General features: G+C 33.6%; 1 pseudogene; it reads left to right on the top strand.

Moving 5' to 3' along the window:
* Positions 1–5297: 5297 nt before the first annotated feature.
* LOC120587938 (uncharacterized) lies at positions 5298–5417 on the top strand (annotated as a pseudogene).
* Positions 5418–5666: the final 249 nt, after the last annotated feature.

Here is a 5666-nt window from a genome sequence, read left to right as displayed (position 1 = left end):
TCGGGCAAGTTTCCTTTTGGATTAAGTAGAAATACTAACATTAAGCCTACCAGGTTGTTAAGGTTTGGATAAACTAAAGGGTGGATTTTGAAAAGAAAACAAATATAAATGTCAATCATCATGTTTTGGTACGCTTGTAATAAAAACAATATGACCTTACTGGCTTAGGCACATCGCATAATTACACTGGTTTTCAACAATGCTCATTACTCATATTAATATTCTAGCCAAAACAACTACGTGCAATGTCTTCAACCAAGTGTGGTGTCAATACTAATTGTCAGGATTCTTATTGTCCTGGGGTCTGATTTCCATTGGGTACAGTCAAACTTCTTTCAAATCTTAGGCCTATTTTAGTTGCCACCCACATTACTGAAAATTTAGAACAATACTAGCACGTTGGGGTGGAGCCACCTTCCTGTAAATGTCCACTGACTCAAGTCCTATCTCTGCCTTTAAGCTGGAGATGAAGAGGCATGCAAAGCAGTTCGATATTTTTGAACATTTATATTTCTTGGTTATGTATTAACAATGCCAAACAAATTTAATTATTTTAAGTAAATCATCTATAAGCAAAAATTGCTAAAGCATTTAAATGCCACAAATATTTACAATGCACATGAAATGGTAAAATTTCATATGGGTCACACCAGATTTTCAGTGTAATTGGATCAGTGCAAATGCTGATGTTTTGGAGCTGGAAACTAAAGATATAACTCTTAGCTTTCATTATGGAATTTGATAAATGGAATGTACATATTATGCTCCTGGGTATGGGGAGGCAGGATATGTATATTCAGATACAATAAATGAATAGCCTCTCCAGAAATTACTCCTGTCATGAATATTTAATTGTTTAGCCATTTTCTGTACAACTGGTCTTGTATTATTTAAAGCTATTATTTTTTAGGAAAGTTAAGAAATTCAAGGTGTCACAAGCAGGAAGAAATAACCTAGCATTTCTCAAACACAAATGAGGGGAAAGAGTCTTAGGGGTAGGGGAAAAAGCAGAGAAGGAACAGTGCAGAAGAACTAGTCTCATTCCCACTTATTTCTAATCATTGGCATCAGGGAACTGGTATTTCAGTGACAAAAACATGGCACTATTCTGAGCAGATAGCTCACAATAAAATTTGCACCTGAATTTTGGGGAGATATCAGCAAAGTGATTTATAGAGAGAAATGGAAAAGGTTTCCTTTCATGAATCTTGTGGCTCATTTAGAACAGGCTAAGTAAAGAAGACAAATTATTCTTCTTTAATTCAATTCTTTTATAATATAATTCTTCAAAATTCTTCTATGCTATGAGTATTCCAGACTTTTATGGCAAAAGAAAATAATAACAAATAAAGATCACTGAATAGTCAGTCAGCAAGCTGATAGGAGTAAAGTGTTTTTGTTATGAGAGGCTGACCAGACTGAAATCAATGAAAACAAATAAAATGATTCTATTTTGATGTATCTTATAAAATCATTGACAAAATCTTCGCCATACTCCTCTTCTCCTGCTCAATCGTCCCCCCTTTTAATGAAGAATCCCTCATTTTTCTGATTGATGTAAGCTTGCCTTATACACCTTAAGGTAAATAATGTTGGAATTTATTGAAATTCAAAATGTATTATTTAATAAGTGACTACTTATCCTTTGTGGGACTTCATCTTATGGGGCCAAAAAAAAAAAGTATTAGATAAACAATCTTCCTGTGTAAAGAAAACTTATACATAATCAGGATAGTAGCGGTTATAAACCAGAGTTATGATAATACATAAACATAATTTTGTGCAATTTTTTTTCCTTTATCGTTCTCTAAGTCTCATTTCTTAAGTCATCATTAAAAAGCCCTTTTTGTCTTGCCAACAGCACTGCGAATTTTCTTCTGCAGAGGACAGGTATTAAGGCCTGGACCTCATAACATCCAGGAGGCAAGGAAAGGTCCAGAGAGTTCTGTAATCTGTAAACAAGCATTGCATATTTTCAAGGATAAGATAAACCCTGATTACATTCTGAGGTGCCCGATGTAAAAATCCCACATGTCTATCATGTCGATGTGTTAATTCCTAATAACCTGAGAAATAGGAAAGGGATGCATGCTGAGATTTTTTCTCCCTCGTAAATGCTTTTAAACTTATCTATTGTTCCTTACTTCCTTGTTCATTTCCAACAACATTGTAATTATGGCCAAATTTAGCTGATCTTTACATTAGCTGAACAAAAGCTTTGAAAGACAGCAATAGAAAATTGACGAAATTAAAGCAAAATTAGAAATAATTCAGAATTTAAAAGTCTGACTTTGAAGTTATTTTTAATAGGCTATTAGTTTGTAACTAAGTAGCACCCCCCCGCCAAAAAAATAAAAAAACCACCAGGGTTTGGCAAACTGTGGCCTGTGGGAGAAATCTGGCCTGCTGCCTCTTTCAGTAAATAAAGTTTTATTGAAGCACAACCGCGCCTATTTGTTTTCGAATTGTCTACAGCAACTTTCTCACCCCAATGGCAGAGTTGAGTCATTGTGAAAGAGACCATAAGATCTACAAGGACCCAAATATTTACTCTCTGGTCCTTTAAGGAAAACAGTTTCCCAACCTTTGTTTTAGACATTTTAGACATGATAATTTTTATTAAATGTTATTGTCTCTCAAAGTACAAGGATATAAAAAAATAGTCTTATAGTAATTGATTTACTTGGTTCTCCTCTCTCTCTCTCTCCCCCTATCTTTCTTTGTTCTTCCTTCTTTTACCCTAGAATACTGCCATGTCCCAGGAACTGTGCTAGGCACTTCATATATATTATGACATTTAATTTTAACATTCCCTCTGTGAAGAAGGTATTATTAATATTTCAATTTAGTTACAAGGAAATCAGATTTTGAGAAGTTGAATAACTCATATAAGTTACCCAACTAGCAATTAAGAGATTAAAGACTCTAGTCTGTCTGGCTCTATTATAGAAAAACCAGTTTTGGAGTTGCAAGTATATACTTGAATATATACCAACAGTCTCAGAAGGGTAGATGTGATGATTAAATAACATAATGCATATAAGGTATCCACAGGTGTCTGACATAATAGATGCTCAATAAAAGTTAGTCTCTGTCCTCTTACATCTGGATTTCATTACCCTTTTGCACTGAGTTGAAATCGACTTAAAAAAAAACAACCAATGTATATTTGGCATGAGAATAGCATAGCTAATTTGACTAAAAGACAAAAATTATAGGGATTTCTTCTTTCTAGGGTTAGCCTATCATCAGCAGATTATGTATGCTTTGTAACCCTGTGGTAGTGGAAGGTGGCTCTGAGCTATCCACATGCTCCTTACCTGGTCTCAGTTGGGAATAAGGATGAGTCATTGTGAGGTGGATAATTGTGGTTAAAAGTCCAAGCTCTGGCTATGGAAATGATTTTATTTTACTGTATTGTATTGTATTGTATTGTATTGTATTGTATTGTATTGTATTGTATTGTATTGTATTGTATTGTACTGTATTGTACTGTATTGTATTTAAAGTTTACCGACTCCTAGGAGACCAACTCCCTGAACTTTCCATCATTAACACCATTCTTTAACCAGCTAAACAAATTGGCCTATTAGGATTCATAAACTTAAATTCAAAAGCTCTAGGCTAGGAAGAGAAGCTAGCTAGATTTATGTATGCTTTAGTTAACTTACTTGATTAGATGACTCTTTCCTTGTGTGACTGGGCTTCTAAATAATACATCTTTGTAGTACCAAATTATTGTGTTCTATTGTTTCTATAACTCAAGTTACATTGGATTTAGGAGCAAACCAAAAATAAAATAAAATAGAATAATAAAATAAAATAAAATAATTAGAATTATGTACTAATTCATATATTATACACTTCTGTGTTTTACAAAGAAGGTAGAGGTTGAATGTTTTAGCTCCTCCTAAAGAGAGGACAAGATGCTAGCCTCTTAATTGCACCCCTGAGCATGAAGGCATGTTGGTCTTTCATCCAGACACTTAGCTGTGTTAGGTTCTTCAATAGCCATAGTAAGATTGACCTTTGTTTCAATCAGATTGTCTTCCAGTCTATGCAGAATTATTCACATCTGGCAATGAAAAATAGACTCATTCTACATACTTACTAGTGAACAGTCTTAAGCTCGTAGTCACAATATTTATCTAAAGACTGGGGGAAAATCAACTTTAAAAGATTTCTTGACTTAGAAATAAAATATATAAGTTAATGAGATCAGTAAAGAACACATTTGATTGGTGTTCTGCCAAATTGCTGTTCATTTTCCTTTTTCCCATTTTACTGAGATATAATTCACATACAACAGTGTATAAATTTAAAGTATATAACATAATGATTTGACTTACATATATCGTAAAATTATTACTACAGTAGGTTTAGGTAACACTTATTATGTCATATAGATACTAAAAAAATTTTTTCTATGTCATGAGATTCTTAGAATCTTTATTCATAACAGCAACTTTCATACATATCATATTGCAGTGTTAACTATATCATGTTATACATTATGTCCTTAATGCTCATTTATCTTACAACTAAACATTGGTGCCTTTGATCACCTTAAATTTGCTGTTCTTGAATTCTATTTTGATGGCATGCTATCAGCTTACATGGAGAGCCATTATCAAAACAGGCCTGTTATTTATGTTCATTGTGGACTTTTTTTTAAGGATGGTCTTGACTATATGGCACTCTCACCTTTATAACTTTAGAGTAAAATCCTTAAAATTTTCATATTAAGACTATACATAGGCTACTTGAAAAAAATGTTCTATTTTCATTTTAGGGACTGTGAATTTGGTAAGTAAGCTTTCCCTTTTCAGTTGGTGAATTAAAGGCCCAGGGCCAAATCTGCCATGTTTCTGTAGTGGGCATGGCAGTTGTGCCTTATCTCACTTTCATAAATTCATGCTCCTTTATTATAATATCTGGAACTATTTCTTTGTAAGGCTCGTTTTTGAATGTGTACTTAAAATATTGAGAGTGCTTGAGAAGAACTGACAAAAACTGACCATTCATAGCCTTGGTAAGTAAATAAGAGAAGTTCTGCCACTTTCCAATTTTGTGCCCAGAGCGGACATCATTAATCAAGAATGACTCTTATTCTCACAAAACCTGGACAGCACTTCATATTCCTTCACAATCCGTGTTTCATATGGTCACTACCAATTGATTAAATTTGGAACTCATTAGAACACCTATTTGCCATCTCTGCCTTAGAGGTTTGTTCCATGCAGTTTTTTTTTTTTTATATATATATACTACCTTTCATCTAAAACTTCAGTAAAATTGTCTACAGCCATGCTACCCTGAACAAGCCTGATCCCTGTCTGATCTCAGAAGCTAAGCAGGGTCGGGCCTGGTTAGTACTTGGATGGGAGACCACCTAGGAAGACCAGGTGTTGTAAGCATAAAAAATAAAAAGTAAGAGATTGTAAGCTGACAAGGTCCTCGCAATCTGTGAGGTCAACCGAGGGTTGCCTTGTGTAAAAAAAGAAAAAAAAAACTTTAATGAAATTGCTTTCTGGTTTCCTTAATGTGAAATACAATCTTTACATTCGTTAAACAAACAAACAAACAAAGCAGTAAAATAAAATGGTACTCTAATAACAACAATATGTACATTTAAAAATAATTTAAATAATAATCATCTTCCAGAA

Source organism: Pteropus medius, unplaced genomic scaffold, assembly GCF_902729225.1.
Source record: "Pteropus medius unplaced genomic scaffold, Ma_sr-lr_union100, whole genome shotgun sequence".
Classification (NCBI taxonomy): Eukaryota; Metazoa; Chordata; class Mammalia; order Chiroptera; family Pteropodidae; genus Pteropus; species Pteropus medius.
Note: the sequence above shows the minus strand (reverse complement) of the source record. Positions and strands in the feature narration are given on the sequence as shown.